Source organism: Phoenix dactylifera, chromosome 1 (genome assembly GCF_009389715.1).
Source record: "Phoenix dactylifera cultivar Barhee BC4 chromosome 1, palm_55x_up_171113_PBpolish2nd_filt_p, whole genome shotgun sequence".
Taxonomy (NCBI): domain Eukaryota; kingdom Viridiplantae; phylum Streptophyta; class Magnoliopsida; order Arecales; family Arecaceae; genus Phoenix; species Phoenix dactylifera.
Genome location: NC_052392.1, coordinates 10,433,974 through 10,455,981, shown reverse-complemented (window position 1 = coordinate 10,455,981; position 22,008 = coordinate 10,433,974). Strand labels below are relative to the sequence as shown.

General features: G+C 38.0%; 1 long non-coding RNA gene across 1 annotated transcript; it reads left to right on the top strand.

Moving 5' to 3' along the window:
• The first annotated feature begins 388 nt into the window (after nt 1-388).
• On the top strand, nt 389-7,767 carry LOC120110646. The gene is made up of 2 exons (XR_005511833.1): nt 389-5,438; nt 5,526-7,767. It is a non-coding gene; the product is annotated as an uncharacterized LOC120110646 (long non-coding RNA).
• Nucleotides 7,768-22,008: the final 14,241 nt, after the last annotated feature.

Here is a 22,008-nt window from a genome sequence, read left to right as displayed (position 1 = left end):
TTTAATTCAAAATAAAATAAAATTTTATAATTATTTTTTAATTTTCTATCGTAATTATTTTTTTTGGTAATTTATGAATTAAGAATATTTTAGTTATTTTAATTTGAAATTGTTAATTTTTTAACGGTATGGTGTGAGTAAATATATATGTAAAAATAGAAATAAAAGAGGATAGAATAATAAAAAAATATTTTATGAAGATTTATATATATATTATGAAAGAATATTTATGCAAAATTTGATAGGTATACGTGGATGTTCATGGAAAAAAAACATATATATTATTTTTTGGGATGAATGGGAAAAGAAAAATCTAGAAGGTCGACCGCTTCCGGCTTCAGTCGCTACATGGGAGTTAAACCGTGTGCGTCCACTATATATAGAGCGCAGATTGGGTTGGATGGCATGCTCATGAGTTTAAGTATGGGGTTTCGGGAAGAGGCGGAGGAGCCGGTGGCTTTTTTCTCGCAGAAGCTGCCCCCTTCTGCTTCTCTCCCTTCTTGTCTCTGAGTAGGACGATCCATTTTGCCTCCCATCACTCCCCATTCTCTCTCTCTCTCTCTCTCTCTCTCTCCCCTTCTTTCTCTGTGTGTGTGTGTTTTGAAGAGGCGGTGATTTGCACAAAAAAAAAAAGAAAAAAAGAGGCGGTGATGAGAGACCGAGATCTTTGGGTGATTTGGTGTAGAGCTCGTACTTTTGTTGCTACGATGGTTTGGCCCAGTAGCATTACTCTTTCTAGGCAACGGTGGCGGGGCAGCAGGAAGGTCTGATGCTTCGTAGGCAACCGCTGCAGCCACCAGCTGGAGAGAAGAGTGCAGAGATGGGGAAGAAAGTGGGATCTCCCTCTCTATGCCATAATGATGGGTCAAGGGCGACTCTGAGCCTCTCTCCCGGCTCTTTCTTTATCCGAGATATGTCCCTGTCCTTTTGGCTTTTGCTCATTTTCCTTCCCATTCTATTTAATTTTCTGCATTTTTTTTAACTTTCGATGTTTCAACCCATTCGATTTGAAGTGATTTTTAGAAGATCATATTCTTGTTTTGACGCTAGGGTTTTGGGAATTTTGGGGATTTTGCATTAAAAAAAATCCACTTAGTTTTTTTTGCACCTCTCCTCTAAGGGGGGTTCAAATCCTTTGGGTCAGTTATATGTTTAAAAAAATCATAGACTAATCTTAGCAGAAAGGTCGAGAAAGGTATATTTAACAAGAAAAGATCAGATATTCTTTTTTTTTTTTTGTTTTGAAACGGATGGTAAACCGGATTTATTAAATCGATTTAGAATAAATGCAACTGTGGGGAATCAGAAAATAAAATATTTTAAAACTCAAAAGATTTTTTTTAACACCCGGTCCGTTCCGTTTTTATTTTTATGTTTAGCCTGAGAAAAAGAATCGGATCAAATAAATAGGTGGCATTAAAAAAAACACTTGCCATATTATTCAAGTGGGCACGGTCACCGAGTCCTGACAGTGGTGGGACGAGACTTGCCTCGTCTTCTAAAAAGGGCTGCCTGTTGCCTCTTGAATATCTAGGGTGATGGGGTCGGGTAGACGGGTTGACTCCGATCGATCCGAATTTTTGTTCTTTAAACTCAGACTCGATCAATTAAAAATCGAGTCAGATCGGATTTGTATCTATAATTTTTGATCCCACGGATCATTCAGGTTAGATCTAATCTGATTTGAATTGGGTTTGAGCCGGGGCTGAGTCAGATTTGGGTCATATGTTATCTTTTTTTTTTTGTTTTTGCGCTTTTTATCTTTTTTTTCCGCTTTTGGGAAAGAATTTGGGCAAATCGTATTTGGTTATATCATAATTATGAGGTGCTGGGTGACCCATGACTTGAAAGACTTGCAATTAACCTCCGGTCGGAACAGATGACCCATGACTTACTAAGTCGGTCTGCAAGCCAAATTTCATATCACACTATTTTTTATCTCTATGATTGATTGGATGGAACTTGGTGTCTTCCTGCTCCTGTCTCAGGAGGACAAAAAAATACCAGACCTTCCAAAATCCAATTCCATTGCAGAAACTGGCACGTGACCCATATTTAGTTCAGTGTTCCCTCACTTTCTCCCTTCAAAAGTTAAAAGAAATAAAAACCAAAAAACAGAAGGAAAAAAAAAGCCAGCTACCGAGGCACTAGCGGTATCAACAGTGTAATAGATCGAGAGAGAATCCTGACGGGCCGAGGTTCCTTTGGATTCTGTGAACCTATGCTTGTTGCTATCCTTCTACACTTGAACCCTCCTCCCCTTAGGGCTTTTCCTCCTCATTGGCTGGCATTTCCCGTCCCTTAGAGAATAACAAGGCCATGGGATCAAGCTAACGAGCTCCTAAGAAACCCATATCTCCTTCCTGTCTGCCTTGAAAACCCGCCATAAATTCACTTTAAAACGACCAATAGTACCACCACCCACACAAAAAAAAAGAAGAGACTCTCTTGCTTGTTATCACAAAGCAAACTCATTTATTTGAGCTTTTGCTGGATTTTAGGTGGCTTTGTGCAGCCTTTATTTTGATTTTGTTTCTCTTTTTCTATTTCCATTGCCACCAACTTAGTGCTGTTAAAGCCACCTACTTAGCATCGTTTCTGGTCCTTAGACAAGTCACCTTCTTTCCAACTCAAACCAGCAGTCCTATCTCTCTCTCTCTCTCTCTCTCTCTCTCTCTCTCTCTCTCTTCTAGGCCCAAGAGATTCTGAAGCAGAGCAAAGTTGTGTGGAGCTTCTGTCTTCTTCTTTGTCTTCTGGCACAAGAACATATCTGAGATAGCTCCCATTCATTAAAAAAACCATTTTGGGTCTGCTTTTCTGGCTTTCTTGCTGCTATAACTGTCCCGAGTCAACCAAAAGCTTGAGAGCTCGGCGTTTGGGTTTCCTTCTGTTTTGCTCATTCTCTTCGGGTCTGGTCGGGTCCAGATTCAGTAAACCAGACCTGATCCAGAAAATAGTTCGGGGCCAATTTTAGGACCCGACTCAGACATGTGGGTTTAAAAATTTCAGTCGGATTGGGTCGGGTCATGGGTCGACCGGACCCATTTGCAGCCTTAAAAAGCTTTTACTTTGGAAAGCTCCTCTGCCAAACGGTGCTAAGTACGAGGCTTCAGGAAGAGGCAGTGGAAGGGTCGGTGGCTTTATTCTCATAGAAGCTGCCTCCTTCTGTGCCTTTACCAAGCCAGAGTGGTTCTGAATCCTCCCCATTGTGATATGATATAGAGCTTGCTCCTTCTTGCTTCGATGGTTGGGCCCCTAGCATTACTCTTTCTTGGCAACAGTGCTCGGGCAGCTAGGAAGGTCTGATGCTCTGCAAGCAACCGCTGCAGCCACCAGCTGTATAGAAGAGTGTAGAGATGAGGAAGAAAGGGGGATCTTGCTCTCCCTCTAGGGGCGTTTGGTAACCCCAACAGGATCACCATGGTGAACTAAGGATTTGATCCCCAGTGATCTAAGATCACTGTGTTTTGTAGGCCATAGTCCAGTGATTAAAATTTTTCGAATATCCATGAGTAACTTATTTGGTATGGTACGGAAATCCAAGATCATCGACCACGTAATACCACAAATACTCCTGATATAGCTTAGATTTTTTATGTGTTTCTTTTGCTTATTCCCCTGTAAAATATTTCTTTTTGATTCTTTGATGACCATTCATGCTAATAAAATTTACTATAGATCTTTAGCACTGTTTCCATCTATTTATGGTTGATAGCAATAGTGCTCTAACCTTAGATCTCACTTCATACTAGACTATGTTTCAAGGTGAAATAACCTGTACCTATCTTAAGCTGGAAGATATTTTCTCTTCTTAGTATCGTTCATTTGGAGTTGTCATTCAAATAATTTGAGAGGAAATCCTGTCATTTTCTCGTTTTCTCCTCTACTTGTGCGAAATCTCTGTACGTGCGGACCAACTACTCTATTTTTGTGATGCCATCATGTCCTTATTTCCTTACTCTCAAATCCACCCTTCCCATATCTTTGACGAAGGGTTACTTAATTCACTAGATGTTTGCTTCCCTGAGGCCTCTCGGATCCCCGCCGATCCTGGCCGTTCGACTTTCGTCGCTGCCGACGGCCGATTGTCACCTTCGGACTACTTTTTGTGCTCTCTAGAAAGGAGAGCAGAGAGATGGGAGAGATCGGAGCGGAGAGATGGGAGATGTAACGACTCGAGCATTAAAAAAGGTTGAGGGGTATTTTTGTCTATAATTTTCAACTTAAGATCACTGCCATGGGGTGATCCTGAATTTCTGACCTCAAGGATGGGTATCCCATCACCGGGTTGGATGGTAATTTGAGAAGTGAAGGTGATTTAGGATCACGCCACGTAGGATCACCGTGGTGCAACTAAACGCGGTGATCTTATCACCTCCACCCCCATCACTCTTGATCTTGGGATGATCACCCCATACTAAACGCTCCCTCTATGTCATAATGATGGATCAAAGACGACTTTGAGTCTCTTTCCCTTCTTTTTCTTTATCCGAGATATGTCCCTGTCCTTTTGGCTATTGCTTATTTTCCTTCCCATTCTATTTAATTTTCTGCATAAAAAATTAATTTTCAATTCTGCAACCACTTAAATTTGAAGTGATTACTAGAAGATCGGATTCCTGTTTTGATGCTAGGGTTTTGGCAATTTTGGCTATTTTATAGAAAAAAATCTACTTAATTATCATTTGCACCTCTCCTTCAAGGGCTTGCCATTGGAGAAGAGGGTTCAAATCCTAGGTATCGTTTAGTTTTTATAAAAAAATCTGAATGTTAAACCCAGTTTCGGCCACTTGGATTCACCTTCCTTCGCTCCCATCCACCTTTGGATCACCCATGGCACAGATTTTAAAGTGCTTTGAACTCCTTCATTCATTGGACTGCATAGATCTCAAAGCAGGCAATCGATGATCCAACAATGGACTCGCATGAAGGAAGATGAATCTTCTTTTGCGTGAAAGATACCGCCTCAAACCTGAGGCCTCAGGAAGAGGCAATGGAAGGGCTGGTGGCTTTATTTTCGCTGAAGCTGCCCCCTTCTGCTCCTCTCCCAAGCTGATGATTCTTAATCCTCTGCATTCTCTCTCTCTCTCTCTCTCTCTCTCTCTCTGTGTGTGTGTGTGTGTGTGTGTGTGTGTGTGTGTGTGTGTGCGTGCGCGTCTTTTGAAGAGGCTGTGATGAGTAATCAAGATCTTTGTGTGATATGGTGTAGAGCTCATTCTGTCTTGCTACAATGTTTTGGCCTTGTAGCATTACTCTTTCTTGGCAATGGTGGCTGGGCAGCTAGGAAGGTCTGATGTTCTGCAGGCAACCGCTGCTACCACCTGCTGTAGAGAGGAGTGCAGAGATGAGGAAGAAAGTGGGATCTTCTTCTCCCTCTGTGCCATAATAATGGATCAAAAGCAACTCTGAGCCTCACTCCCTTCTCTTTCTTTATTTAAGTTATGTTTCTGTTCTTTTTGCTCATTTTTCTTCCCATTCTATTTAATTTTCTACAAAATTTTTAATCTCTTATATTTGCGGCTCAGGTGATAGGCAACTGCTGGATCATATGCTGATTATTCCTGCAGCCTTTGCTACGTGCCTGTACGAGTCATTTCTCTTTTTCATCTTAGTGATGAGATACCTGCAGACCAGGCAAGGTTGTTCAAGACATACTGACCAAGGTTTGCTATGCAGTTACCATGATGAGGTCTTCCTCCATGGTCCATCGGCCTTTGCTCACCTTAGCCTCTCGTTTCCCGTTTATCCTTTTGTTCATGGTGTTAGTTTCTTCCCCCATGGTAGAGAATTCTGATCCATCTATTTAGAGCATGCTTTAATTCTTTATGTTTCTTTTAAAAATACTTTGCAACTTCTAATGCAAAACAGTGCTTCCCAGAAAAAAATTAATTTGGTGACAATATCTGAAAACTGTTTTTAAAAATAGAAGCAACAGAAAACATGCCTCCCCCCCCCCCCTTCTCTCTCTCTCTCTCTCTCTTCTCTCGTGCTCGCCCACTCCTTTCTTTTCTGATCTTTCTAATTCTCTTTTCTGTTTTTAGAGGCTGTGATGAGTTGTGCTCGTATCTCATGCTTCAGATGCTGAAATTCTGTTCTGCTGCTGGACAATCTTATTCCAAGTATTATAATGATATAATTGGCAGTATTTAAGACATGCTCTCTCTCTCTCTCACACACACACACACATATTTAATCTTTCTCCTCATCTACCATTGGGGCAGAGGTGAAGTGATGGGATTCCAGCCATCCTTCTAGTACTTTATCTTTTAAATTCGTCATGCATCCCAAATGTTTACTAGTTTGCCTTATTTGAACAGGTTTAGCCAACTTGGATGGCCTGCTATTGTGCAGTCAACTGTTTCTGCCTGCAAGCAACCTCGTCCAATGTCTGATAAATGTGCAGGACTGAGCCTCCCATTTTTTAAAAAAACTTTATTGTTGTTGTTCCCTTTTTTTTCGAAAAAGAAAGTACTATGAACCTGTATAAAAAAGGGGAAAGATAATGTAACACACATAAAGGTTATGATGAAGGATATGAATTAACCTGGAATAGCATCAGGGATAGCCCTAAATAGGAATAAGTGGTGAATGAAGATTCATAAAACTGACCCCAAATGGATGGGAAAAGGACAGATGGTTATGGTAAGTACTATCAACCTTTTCTTTTCCTCTTAATACTCCATCGATTTTATTCAACCAGGCCTTTTCTTCAAGGAGTTGCACTGTTGCTATTCTTTTCCCCACTTTCATATATTCCGTACATGTTGCTTGATAGATCGTAAGATTGTGATACTTGACAGATCTTTAGATTGGCCTGCTTTATGCAGGTAACTGCAACGTACAAAAGTTTATTGAAGGAGAATGTTTATTGAAGGAGCTTAACTAAGTAGACATGATTATGGTAGTGAATTCTGAATCTCAGCTTAAAACAGTTCTATATCACATTCCTGCACGCATTCTTCTCTAGCTTACTAGCCCTTTTCGTGGCTAACAACCAACCAAAGGCTGCTCATGAACCATTCATCAATTGACAGCCATAGTCCTTATGGTGGTCATTGTTTGCTTATCTTGCTCCTATCTTTTACGCTTCAGTCAATTAAACTTACATGTGCCTGAGTTCAAAAAGAGAGAGGAAAACTTATATGTGCTTGTTCAAGGATAGGTGACTGAAACCCTACGGGTTTTCATTGTTAGGGGTTTAGTTTCGTGGATTTTTTATGTGTCATGATAAAATAGATCTATGTATTTACCTTAAAATTTCTGGCAGGTTAGATTAGAATGTGTTCTGACGCAACTTAGTATATGTTGTTCTTATGTTTCATGCTTCAGTAAATGGAACTTATATGTGCCTGCTCCAAGGATAGGTGTCTTAAACCCTATTGGTTCATGCGTGGAGTTAGGGGATTAGTGTCATGTATTTGTTATTTTGGCGATGGATTGATCACTGTCATTTCCTTAAATCTGCTAGCAGGTTAGATTGGATCATGTTCTGGCATGTTTTTGTTGTTTAATGCTTGGTCCACCTGCCACCTTAACTGCTTTACTCTACTGTCACGGCAAAATTGGATGGCCAACAGACTCCAGGCAACTGTTGCATCCTTTTAAAATATTCTGCACGATGTCTGAAAATTGGGCAGAGCTGAATGAACTTGGATACAGATATTAGACAGATGCTAAAATTTGTGTCCACTCCACATTTCTTCTAAAAGGATATGAATATTAATTGGATATGACTCCAGGTACAAGTCAGATTTGTGAGAAAAAATATTTTTTAAGGAAAAGATAATGAATAATTCTAAATAATATAATTTAAACATATTGATAGTTTTAAAGAGATAGGAGAATGACAAGTATTTAACATGAAGAATATATGTAATTAAAAATTTTATATTTAATAACTCTCTTCTTGGTCACCAAAAATATATAATCATCTATGTCAATGTTAAGCAAGCCGCGGTGCTTAATTTAAGGTAGCATTTAGCATGATTGCCAGTTTTCTTTCTTTTGTTTTTTCTAAATAAATCTGAAACCAGTTTCTCTCTCTCTCTGTGTGTGTGTTTTTTTTAACTGAAAGCTTGAAACTTGTTTGGTGGCAAATATGGCGATGGTGGTGGAGAAGAACGTGATGGTGGCCGACAGCAGGCAGCGGTGGTCGGTGGCAGCGGTGGTCGGTGACAGCAATGATGGCCAACGGTGGGGGTGGCCAGCGATTGCTGATAGCAGGTGGCGATTGGTGGTGGATGGTGGTCCGTGATGGCAACCGGCAGTAATTGGTGGCTAGAAATATTTGGCAATGGGCGGAGGTGACGGCCTGCGGTAGCAGTAGTGGCGGATGGTGGGCGGTTGGGGAGGTGGCAAGCCATTGCTAGTTTTCATAAAAGTCAGCCACATTTTCTGGTTTCTACAATTTCCAGAAACTGGTTGTCCGTTTCAAAAAATGGAAAATGGATTATTAAACACATGTTCTGCCCGGCAACCATGTCAAGAAGTGCCTAGATAAAAGAAAATCTTCATTTTTTATTTGAGCTAAAGTTGAGCATTTGGATATTTGAATTGAAAAATATCTTAGTATCCGGCTATCTGACTCCAAATCCAAAAAAGATTCAAATCCATCTGAAGTAACCTACCATTCGGAGATCTGGATCCGAATCCCAGAAGAATACTTAAAATCTGTATATGTATCTAAATATCTATATCAGTATATGTATCTAGATATCTATATCCGGATCCTTATTCAAATCTTATCAAACAGTGATTTTTCTATCCAAATTTGGTGTGGTCTGGATCTGGATTTATCAGACCCGCTTTCTGGCCTATTTCTAACTTGTGCCATTCTCTGGATATCTTCATTGTTTTGCAGCTTTTGCCTTCCCACAGCACCTTCTGGAATGGTTTTCTTGGTAGACTGCCTCCTGCAGCACATTTTCCCCCCTCTAATTATGTTCTTTCTTTATCAGTTTTGACGTTTCGGAGTACTGATAGTGGTGTTTGCTTGATCCTTTCATCTTGTTCCATGGTTCCTGCATTAAGGAGTATCACAATTTTTCAAATTCTCTTCAGCATTTTTTTTCCTTTTAGTCTTTTCAGAATGAGCGAGCCGCTGACTGATAAAAGATGGAACCCTCTTTTTATTCTGCTAGTGCTACTATGATTACTGTTGTCTTGTAAATGGTTGTTTGGTGAAAAGTAGTTGCTTGGACAATTTCTGCTGGCCGCATTCTTTATGGGTAAACCACCTGCTAGTTCTGTCACAGCTACTGCCTCCTCTTGTATGCTTGGTCTTATGTAACTAAACAACCTACTCCTGTTGCAGCAACTGCTTCCTCTTGTAGGATTGGTCTTATGTAACTTACCTCATAGTCCTGTCTCACCATCTGCCTTCTCTTGTATTCTTGGTCTTATGTAACTAAAGCACCTCCTAGTCCTGTTGCAACAATTGCCTTCTCTTGCTGTTTGTGTTGCTGTGAGCGGAGTGCTTTGTGAAACCAGCTTCACTAGCTTAGGCAATTTTAGGCCATTCATTAAAACTGAACCTGATAATGGCTGTTTAAGAGATTTTTTGGCATCTTTTTCCCACAGAAGCAAAAGAGGTTGTACCATGGGCGGTAATGTACCATGGGCAGTGGTAATTTGCTGGTTACTTTATTGTATGGTATTGGACGAGAGGTGGTGTGCTAAAGCAAGGGCATTTTGCAGTCTCCGAACTTATGGTACTTGCTTGCAGTTGTGCTTGTATATTTCCATGGGGTGTGGAGTAGAATATTCATAAAACTGGATTTTTTAAAGTACTTCCTTCTCTATTCGATGCAAGTAATGGGGAGGAAAGCTTGGATGATCTGGTGATCTTCTGTTAAACAGCTGCAGCCATCAGTAAGCTCCTGAATCTTAACATGCTTTCCACCTTTTGGTTTTTCCTTCTATTTTGTAGTAGCTTATTTTCATGCCATGACCCTTTGAACTTGTCTCTTAGCTCCTTCAGTGATTGTCTTTGTGATACCTATGTAGATGTGCAAACAGCTCATTGAAATTTTTAAAGTCTAAAACACAGTTGAAGCAGAATTCGAGGCTGAAGTTTAAGTTATAATCAAAGTTGAGTAGCTCCAAGCAGGCATGTGATACAGGAGCTTGTGTTTTTATTGCTGGAAAAACTATAGATAATGAAACTTCATAGGGGACATTTGTTGTAAGACCTATATTTGAACCTTTGGTTTGTTATGAATGATATGAAACGGCGTGGTAGTATTGAAAGGGGCTAGATAAAGTTGAGTGAACAGAAATAAAATAACTTGTAACTGCGGGTGAAGGTAGTTCAAATAAGAATTGCCTTCAGTTTAAGGAGCAATGTGGCAAAAACTCTTTTGGGAATTAGGTATTGGGGAAAGTGTTATATGTCAAGGAGCGCTCAAACAATTTTTTAATATGCAATCTGTTGGATATGGAACTGGGTTCAGTACGGTTGAGGTAAAAATTTGTGGGTTTCTTTTCTCAAACTCATATATTTCCAGGATTGCTGCTTGCCAAACATGTGGTAAGTATGGAATGAACCACTGATTTATATCACGGGAAGCAGCTCATGTAGCCTGCTGGTATTGGTCACATCCAAAAGTTGAATTCACGATCATGGTGGGTTGGGAAATGTGATATTGTCTGCATGTCCTAAGTAATGCTAGGTATTTTTCCCCTTCTGTTTTAGGGAATATATACTTCAATTTACATTTAGCTATATATCCATTCTGCATGTTGATATGTGTGAGCAATTATTGCAAACCTTTGTAAACGCTAACATTCATAATTTTTCCACACCAGTACCATTCATATGCGTTCTAGAAATTGATATGGTAGTCTATATGTTCTTGTGTGTTCGTAGTTGACAATAGAAATTCCATGATATAACTGTTGGACTGTACTGTCTGATTTTTGTCTTATTATATGAACAGCAAATACAAAGCCTTGGCATTCAAGCACCACATGAAACCGGTTGGAACCCAGTTATTTCAATTTAGCAAACGCTCAAGCAGTAGAAATTTTCTTACTGAGCTGGATTTTTCTAGGGCAACTATTTGGCTGATTTTATATTTAATAGCAAGCAACAATTTGGAGGCTCTTTTTTTTAATTCTGATATAATGTGATTAGATACAATTGGATTCTTGAAATCTAAGTAGCCCATATTACCACAAACAAGGGAAAACATACATGTAAAGAAAATGCATTGGGTAGAAACTAGTAATATGAGCTGAGTGCTTTTGCATGTCGACTAATGGAGCTGTACTTTTTTGAAAGTTGTTTGGATTCCACAGGCGATTGAGTTGTTGAACAAGATTGTAACACACAAACAACCTTGTTGCGGAATGTTCCAAGAATGTTCATTTTGCCCAAGGGCTTTTTAGATATTTTTTGGTTGATGAGTCCAGGTTGAGAGCTGAAACTTGTGCAATAGTTCTAGGCTGCAAAAAATATGCGAATTATGCTATTTGAATTGTCTGACTTATCAATTCATTGAATGCATGTTTTTTTGAGAAACTGTTGAAACAAAATTACTATCAACTTGATTTTAAGAAGAAATTATTGAGTGTACTACATATGAAATACCAATATGTATATATATATATATATAGAGAGATACACACACACACACATACGCGTATATATACACACACGTATATATATACACACGTATCTATACACGTATATACGTATATACGTGTATATATATACACGTATACACGTATATGTATATATGTATATGTATATATGTATTTGTATATACTTATAGGTATATATGTATATGTATATGGATATGCATATAAACACACACACACACACACACACACACACACACACACACACACACATACACACGTATACATGCATATATTTATATATATATATGCATATATGCATGCATATGTATATATGCGTGTGTGTGTGTGTCTAGATTTTTTTTGTATAAATATTTTTTAAAAAAATTAGATTTGCGTGAGTACTCTTTTAATTTTGATATTTATTTTTGTATTCTCATAAAACATTGTTTTTCATAAGTGTCTTTAATATAACTTTTTTTTGGCACCATTAATGAAAACTATATTTATTTTAGTTAAAAATAAAATAAAATTTTGAATTTAGTTTTTTATTTTCTATCGCAATTATCTTATGAATGTTTTTTTTTACATCTACCGATTAAAAATATTTTAGTCATTTTATTTTGAAATCGTTAATTTTTTAACGGTGTTAGATGGCGTGAGTGTATATATATATATATATATATATATATATATATATATATATATATATATATATATATATATATATATGCAAAAATAAAAATAAAAAAATAGAATAATAAAATAAATATTTTATAAGAGTATATATATAAATATAAATTTTTAAAGGATATTCATGCAAAATTTGATACAAGGATATTTATGGAAAAAAATCTATATATTATTTTTTGGGATGAATGGGAAAAGAGAAATCCAGAAGGTCGACCGCTTTTGGCTTCAGTCAGTACATGGGAGTTAAACTGGGTGTGTCCACTATAAATAGAGGGCAGATTGGGTTGGGAAGCATGCTAATTAGTTTTAGAGCTCGTTTGGTTCGCGCGAAGCATTTTTTCTCCTAAGAATATGATTCTTGGGAAGAAGATTCCTACTGAAAATGTACTTTTGGCATGTTTGATTAAATATGAGAAAGTGACAGATTTCTACAGTGCTTATGTTTGGTTGACCCTCCACTTTTTTTAGAAATGTTGTGTAATTTCTATTACACCCTTAATAAAAATTAGGTCTTTAATGCCTTTTAATGCTGAAGTGTCTTTTTGGAAAAAATAAATATGGAGTGATTCCTGCCTCATGGAAAATATTTTTAGTTAATATGAAAATCATATTTTTATAGAGATATAACTTTTCTAACTCTCTCCCTTAAAAACTTCAACCAAACAAGAGACATCTTATTACTTTTTCATTGACCACACTTTCTTCCTTCTTTTCCCGCGAATCAAATGAGCCCTAAGTGTGAGGCTTCGGGAAGAAGCGGCGGAGGGGCCGGTGGCTTTGTTCTCGCGGAAGCTGCCCCCTTCTGCTCCTCTCCCTTGCCGTTCGAGGTCGGCCCCGCTTTTAGCGGGGGCGAGGCTTGGCTTGATTGGCTCTGAGTAGGACGATCTATTTTGCCTCCCACATTCCCCATTCTCTCTCTCTCTCTCTCTCCTCTTCTTTCTCTGTGTGTGTGTATGTGTTCTGAAGAGGCGGTGATTTGCACAAAAAAAAAGGAGGCGGTGATGAGAAACCGAGATCTTTGGGTGATTTGGTGTAGAGCTCGTTCTTTCATTGCTACGATGGTTTGGCCTAGTAGCATTACTCTTTGTAGGCAACGGTGGCGGGGCAGCAAGGAAGGTCTAATGCTTCGCAGGCAACCGCTGCAGCCACCAGCCGGAGAGAAGAGTGCAGAGATGGGGAAGAAAGTGGGATCTCCCTCTCCCTCTATGCCATAATGATGGATCAAGGGCGACTCTGAGCCTCTCTCCCTGCTCTTTCTTTATCCAAGATATGTCCCTGTCCTTTTGGCTTTTGCTCATTTTCCTTCCCATTCTATTTTAATTTTCTGCATTTTTTTTAACTTTCGATGTATCAACCCATTCGATCTGAAGTGATTTTTAGAAGATCATGTTCTTGTTTTGGTTCAAATCCTTTGTCAGTTATTTGTTTAAAAAAAATCATAGACTAATCTTAGCAGAAAGGTCGAGAAAGGTATATTTAGCAAGAAAAGATCAGATATTCTTTTCTTTTTTTTTTTGTTTTGAAACAGATGGTAAACTGGATTTATTATGTCGATTTAGAATAAATGCAACTGTGGGGAATCAGAAAATAAAATATTTTAAAACTCAGAAGATTTTTTTTAACCCCCGGTCCGTTCCTTTTTTATTTTTATGCTTAGCCTGAGAAAAAGAATCGGATCAAATAGATCGGTGGCATTAGAAAAAAAACACTTTCCATATGACTGAAGTGGGCACAATCACCAAGTCCTGACAGTGGTGGGACGAGACTTGCCTCGTCTTCTAAAAAGGGCTGCTTGTTGCCTCTTGAATATCTAGGGTGATGGGGTCGGGTAGTCGGGTTGGCTCCGATCCAACCCGATTTTTTGTTCGAGTTTTAAACTCAGACTCGATCAATTAAAAATCGAATTAGAACGGATTTATACCTATAATTTTTGATCCAATAGATCATTTAGGTTATATCTAATCTGATTTGAATTGGGTTTGAGTCGGGTCTGAGTCAGATTTGGGTCATATGTTATCATTTTTTTTTTGTTTTTGCGCTTTTTCTCTCTTTTTTTTCGCTTTTGGGAAAGAATTTGGGCAAATCGTATTTGGAAGACTTGCAATTGACCTCCGGTCAGAACAGATGACCCATGACTTACTAACTAAGTCGGTCTGCAAGCCAAATTTCATATCACACTATTTTTTATCTATATGACTGATTGGACGGAACTTGGTGTCTCCCTGCTCCCCCTCTCAGGAGGACAAAAAAAATCCCAGACCTTCTTCCAAAATCCAATTCCATTGCAGAAAACTGGCACATGACCCATATTTAGTTCAGTGTTCCCTCACTTTCTCCCTTCAAAAGTTAAAAGAAACAAAAACCAAAAAAACAGAAGGAAAAAAAAAAGCCAGCTGCCGAGACACCAGAGGTATCAACAGTGTAATAGATCGAGAGAGAATCCTGGCCGGCCGAGGTTCCTTTGGTTTCTGTGAACCTATGCTTGTTGCTATCCTTCCACACTTGAACCCTACTCCCATTAGGGCTTTTTCTCCTCATTGGCTGGCATTTCCCATCCCTTGGAGAATAATAAGGCCATGGGAGCAAGCTAACAAGCTCCTAAGAAACCCATATCTCCTTCCTGTCTGCCTTGAAAACCCACCATAAATTCACTTAAAAACGACCAATAGTACCACCACCCACACACAAAAAAAAGACGAGACTCTCTTGCTTGTTATCACAAAGCAAACTCATTTCTCTGAGCTTTTGCTGGATTTTAGGTGGCTTTGTGCACCCTATATCTTGATTTTGTTTCTCTTTTTCTGTTTCCAATACCACCAACTCGGTGCTGTTAAATCCACCTTCTTTCCAATTCAAAACTTCTATGATTTTGCACAAAACTTCTATTTCTTGTTTTTATTTTCAAATCTTTTGAAACAATAGATTTTTATTGAGTTTCATTTACTTGTCGGTCAAATTCTTTTTTTCTTCTTGGGTTTTTGAAAACAGAAACAGAAAACAAAAGTAATACCAAACGGGCCTTAAGGCTATGATGATTTGCCCCGCGGTTAATTCCCTTCTAGATGCATTTTGAGGCATTCACATTGATTTGCTGGGTGCATGAAAATTTTTCTCTCCATTATTACTAGTTCTAGACATGTTTGATTAGGGGTGAAAGTGGATCAGATAATATTCATCCGAATTTGTTGTTGTATTTAAATCTATCTGGATATTGATAAAAATTTGATATAGATATGGATAGACAACTATTCGATATCCGAATAACTTATTTTATTTGTAATCTTATTTTAAAAAATAAATGATTATATTAATATATTATTAATTTGATTTCTTATCTATTTAATAATATTTTTGATTTTGTGGTCGTAAAATTTAATTATCTAATTTATATCAGTATTTACATCTGTATTTTTGGTATCTGATTTGTATTTTTATCGGTTTACAATAAATATATGTATAAATTTTTGCATCCGACTAACATCCATGTCTATATTTATCAACTAAAATAAATATGTATATGGATATGTTAGTATCTGATCCGTACTTGATCTGATTTCAACTCTATGTCTGATGTGTGTGGGTTTGTTTTGTCTGCTGCAAGGTTGATACAAAGAATTTCAAATATGGCTGGATGCAATTCAATGAATTTGGGATTCTTTATCGGCTTATTTATAGGCCAGCAAACAAGCAAGCTTTTTGTGAACAGCTCTGGTCCTGCTCCAAATTCTCCTTGAGTTTGGTTCTTGATCAAAATGAGCTGAGCGGGAGCTAGGCTTAGTCACTCAAGCTCATTCAATTCGTATTTGCAGTTCTCTTGGAATTGGCAGGGCAGAATAGGATGGTCTGTTGTTTTACAGGCAACTATCTGCAGCCATTTCATTAGATCTGTTGTTTAGAGGGTTTTTTGCTTTCTTATGCACATTGTCCGGCGGCATGGGCGATCTGAGCCTTTTTTCTTCCCTCCTTATCGTTTATGCCTTTAATGAGGCTGTTGAAGATATTAAACTGCCAAGAATTCCTTCAGAAATAATTTAGTAACTGAAAAATGTATTCAAAATATCATTCAACTGGTATGGTGTATTCTTATTGCTCCCTTTGGGTTGGTATCATGAAATGTTCCATTTAATGGAGTAAAGTGATTGATGCAGATTCCTGTGCCTATGTTTCTTTTGTTCTTAACATTATTATCTTCTTAAGATTAATGCTTGATAACTTGGTGATGTCACTTGAAGGTAACTCAGCTGAGTTGTTGGGCCATTGCTATCTTTGGAGGTGGCTTTGTGAATCATGGCACATGATGAACCAAAGTAAAAGGCTACAAGGTCCTATTGGTGGGTGTGACGTCAAGCGTCACATCAGATTGCAACTAGTTTGACAGCTGGTTTGGCTTATGCAATGTAAAGGGGTCCTGGTTTAAAGGCTAAAGCATCAAATCTAGCTTGGATATACGGATGTCCGATCTGTATTCAATCCATTTTCAGCCCCATCTAAAGCATTGAATCCTTATGCCATGTTGCTTGCACTTGAAGAAGGGAAAAAAAGCATTACAATGCTTGCATGCTGTGTGGCATGAGGGGTTGGTGCTGTTAATGTGGTCTGTGAAATACATACAAAATGTCAACTCCCTTGTGACCCATTAGGGTGTTCTTGCTTTTCCCCTTTTGTTGTTATGGTTGAACACGCATGCATTTTCCCCCTTTTGGCAATATTGTTGGGTCTTGGCATTTTTCTTCTTTATACAGAGGCAGTGATGATTTGCCCAAAAGGTATTAACTTTGTCAGTTTTATGGTGGGCTATTATTTACTTATTATTTACCATGCAGAGGTGGCAATGGGTCGAGTTTGGTTTCCTGTCAGTATCCTCAGCATTTCATTTTCTTTCTGTTACCTTAATGGATTGATATGATGTGCACAATTTGATAATCTGTTTTCCCATGTTCGTCATTTCATTTATTTGATGACATTTGCTCCATTTCTTTTTAAAAGTGGGCTACTCATTTCTTGCCAATATCTGAAGTATATTTGTCGAACACTAGTTTACCGTGCTCTACTGGCTTGGCATATTTGGATAGGCTGCTTGTCCGCGGACAGCCATTGCAGCCTATCTAAAATGGGCTGATTGATGGGCAAATACTGAGCCTCTCTAACCTACCCTCTAAATTTGGATAAAAGGAAGTTTTATAAAATGTTTCTATTGTCTCTCTTTTTGTATTATTATCTATATTACCATAGTTTCCATCATTTTACTTATGTTTTTAAAAATTTAAAAATCTTGCTACTTTTTCTCTTTTTGTGTTATGTATATTGTTATAGTTTCCATAATTTTACTTATTAAGGTATTTGCAAGTTTGTGTAGCCTAGGGCATTCTTTGATGACTTGAACAATTTTCATCGGTATCCGTGATGCTTCATTTTTTTCTAATACCATAATGGGTTGATATGATGTAGACAATTTGATAATCTGTTTTCATGTGTCCTTGTCATTTGCTCTAATTTTATATTGTTGATTGATTTTTTGTTCCCTTCTGGTTTATAAGATACAGGAATATGCTTCTCTGCACTGACAAGTTTTCTGTTTGTGTTGCTTTCTGTTCTTTCTCTGGAGGTTGGGTGATGGGAGAAGGCTACTCCCATCCTTCAGGATAGTCTGCCCCATCCTACCCTTCCAAGCTGGTGATGTCCTCCATCCACTTTGATGATCTCTATTCTGCTGCTGCTTGTATCTCATTTACTTCTGTTTTACTCCTATTTATATAGAGCAACAGTTTATCTTGTATTTATTCTGTCAGGTAATCAGAGAGCGTTCAGAATGTCATTGCCGCTGCACCTTGTGTCCCTAGTTGTTTTGTTAGATGGAGGAAATTCTAATGATTTCAGGGTCATAGCAGATTTTAATTGCTTTGTGCTGTTCTGAACATCAATTAATTCAGTGTATATTTCCTGGATTCTTGTAGAGTAATGTACTTTTGCAGAGAGGAAGAAGCTGCAAGCTTCGAATACTTTACATGTAAGCTTGTTATTAGGCCTACATGATTGCTCTTTGCCTCAAGATAACAAACTAATGTGCAAAACTGATAGCCTCTTTCACCAAATTTCAACGGTTCCTATTTTAATAAAAACTTTGTTCAATTTTTAGGTCCTAGTGTTCTATATGACTTTGCTTCTTTTTTCAAATTTGAAGGTTTCCTTTTGTTTAACATTTCTCTTAAGAGGTCTGTTAGACGAGTTTGTTTGCAGCCCGTATTTGACTCGAAATTCTGCTTGAACTTGAGTTGCTTGGTTTGTAAACGTGGTAGGCTAGAGCTAGACTTGGTATATTTGAGCTATCCTTGATTAAGACCAGAATAAAAAAAAATGGAATTGATATGTTTACATTTTATATATATATATATATGAAAATCTTATTTTAATATTTATTTATTGAAGGGACATAATTTGATAATAAAGAATGCATTTTCTTCCATAATACTGGGATATTGTTGTGGTGGTTAGCTAGAAAACTATATATGAAAGCTTTAGGTGACCTCAGGCTTACCAAATCTGTTAAGCAAAAGTGTTTGTGCGCAGCTTTCTGGAAAGTAAATGGGCGGGAGGTTGAAAAATAAGCTGAAGTTGAGCTTGGACTCACTCATTTGTGGTTGATTTGTTTGCTCCTGTAATCATTAAAACAAATCTACTTTCGGTGGCATAGGTAAGCTTGGACGGCCTGTCCTGCTATTCAGACAGCAGTGTGCAACCTCTTGTTTAGATGTTGAATCTTGGTTTTGTTCTTTTGCAGCCTTGATAAACTAGGTTCCTCTTTGGCAAGGATTTTGGTGTTTTTGTGGATTAATTTAACCCCCTTTTTTACTTTGTATAACTACTGGATTGTATGATTGTAACATAGTTTCTAACTTACAGAATTTCTAGAGTTAACAACATGTTTATTTGCTGAGAATATGTATATCTTCCTTTTTTTCTGGAGACTCTTGATTTGGTAGGTAAGTTGCTATACCATTTGTGCTAAGAAGAGTTGCCTCCTCTTTTCAGCTAATATTGACCCAACTTAATTAGTGTCGAACTTCTTTTCTTTTCTGCTGCTTTGTTCATTCATTCATCCACTCATTTTTGCTTCTTTATTTCTTTCTATCAGTGGTTAAAGGGTCTGATGATTTGCCCTTGTATCTCCTTTGTGCTTCAAGTGTTGAAATAGTATGCTGACATCTGCAAGAAATTCTTGTCTTGATAAGAAGGCTGTTATTTTACCCCTAGGTCCAATTTTGGGGCAGGTGGTACATCAATTTTTAATGCCTGATATACATATTTTTGAAGATCCAATATGCATTTGTTACTTCTGCCTCCTAGTTAGATCTAGGGGCAAAAATTGTAAAGATGTTATCTTAAAATCTGGTTAGCATTATTATACAATAGATTGTAAAGATGTTGGATTAGCTAAATCTGGTTTGTATAGTCTGCCAAGAATGGTTTGTTCATTCGTTTAGCATGATTTTCTGTAACAAAATTAGCTGTGGTAACTGCTAAAGGTGGTGCCTAGAGTTCTACATCAGGTGTTTTTGACTTCTTTTTTTGTTTTTCTAAGAGGGTTGGGGGTAAGGGGTAGCTGGGACTTGTGTGGTTCTGAAACACTTATTTTCTCCTCTTTTCAGTGGCAAGCCAATCTTGGACAGTCTCCTGTCTCCAGGTAAAACAGCTTGTGTTTCTTTTCTTTTCAGTGGCAAAGGAATTGCCCAATGGCAGAAAATTGCCCTCATTTCAGTTTATAATTGTCTGCATTTAGATTTTGTGTCTAGTTTTTAGGTATTGTATTTTCAAGCTTGTACCATTTTTGCTTGTTAAAAGTGTCTGGATTCTTTGTGAAAAGCCAGTGCGATGCTTGTGGTGAATCAGTGAAGTAGATTGCATCAGGGTGGTAAAAATTTGAAGATTGCTTGCTTGATGGTAATGATATATGATGACCTGATTTCATATCTTTGTTTTTATCCAAATGTTTTTCCTTTCAGGATTTAGGTTATTAAGAGTTTCTAAGCTTCGATGCAGTTAATACTTGCTGCTCGTTCAGTTAATACTTGCTGCTCGTTCGTAGGAGATGGAAGGAGGGCCGCCTTCAGAGGGGCAAGTAGGCAGCTGTCTGAGAAAATTTGTCATTGATGTTGAGCACCTTCTCTCCCTAGTCAAGATGCTAACTTTCTGTCATTGCTTCGTAATAAAAAAAATGTTTTCAGACTGTCAAATAAAAAAAATTTATGCATCCATGCTACCGGATTGTTCAAATGTCTTTTAAATGTATTCTCTGATACTAGTTTATTGTCATGTAATTCGAAATTTCATTGCTAAGCTGTTCTCTTAGATCTTCCTCATCTCCATGAGCTTCAATCTCTTATCTAGGGGTCAAAAGCATTTTTCCTTTTTATATTACAATTGGTTTCTCTTGATCTTGTAGAGGATCGGCCGCTTGCAAGAGCATGGGTGGTTTGAAGTGCTAAATAGCTTTTCAGCTTCCTGGTGGTTGGCCAATCAATTGAGAAAGTGTGCTGAAGGCAGACTATGCTGTCGCCGGATTGTCTGAAACCAAATGCTGAAGCCAATGCATTTATATTGGACCAATTACGTACAAACATGTATACAAGGAAGGACCAATGCTTTAAAATATGTTCCAAAATACTCTTAGCAGGCCTCTCCCGCTGATGGAAGTTTATTACCTTAAGGATCCACAGGTTCTGAAGCCCGTGATCTTATTTGTGTCCGATTTGAGTAACGTGCGTGGTTATATATATCATTTTCGTATATTCCTGTTTGTACGGGATTCACGTACAAGTTTCACCACCTGTGTGAATGTTGGTGGTGAAGTTTCAATGCTATTAAATATGTTTCCTTTCCTATATCAGATGATACGGGAATCTTGGAGGGTAAGTTGTTCCATAAGCAACCTGTTGCACAGCTCGGGTTCGGAGGATGATGCGATAGCTGATAAATCGATTTTCAGATTTCTTCATTTAGGAGAAATTTTGGGTTTTCTTTTTATATGAATAGAAAACTATTTACTCGTCTTCGGTCCGATATTAAATGTCTCCTCTTTCTCCTGTTACTTATAAAATGGTAAGGTGCAAAGAAATCATTAGACAGATGGTACTATGTATTTTCATGTCCCCTGCTCTTTTCCTTTTTTTTCCTCCAGAGTATGTTTACGAAGCTTTGTTGGCCAAGTAGGGTTACCCTCTTCTTTGCTGATGATGATGCAAATCTCTGTACCCTTCTTTCTGACGGCTTGTCTTTTGACTTTTCCTCTCCTACTCTCTGTGTGCATTTGTCTTGGTTTTTTATTTTTTTATTTTATTTTTAGCATGCATGTCTCTGCTTGCCGCTCACTGCCTCTGCAATTTGTAGACGATTTATTCATTTCCTGTTGCATCTCTAATTGGCTTTAGAGTTGCTGCCAGTGCAAAAAGAATACGTATGGACAGACTTTAATATTTCTTTTTCGAGTATGGTCTCTCAGAGTAGGGTGGCGATTGGTGTCAAAGATTGTATTTCAAGGATTAGGCTTAAGGCAGCAGAAAGCTTGTATATCCTGTTAAGACGTCTGAAGTTCGGGATTCAAGCAAGGTTTAACCCTGCAAGTAGATGGAATTCAGGTCCTAAATTACCGTAGCAATAGAAGATAAAAAGAAGAAACCACCTTGACACCCAATGCGTGCATACGGCAGATTGGCAACAGCTAATTTTGAAAGAGAGAGA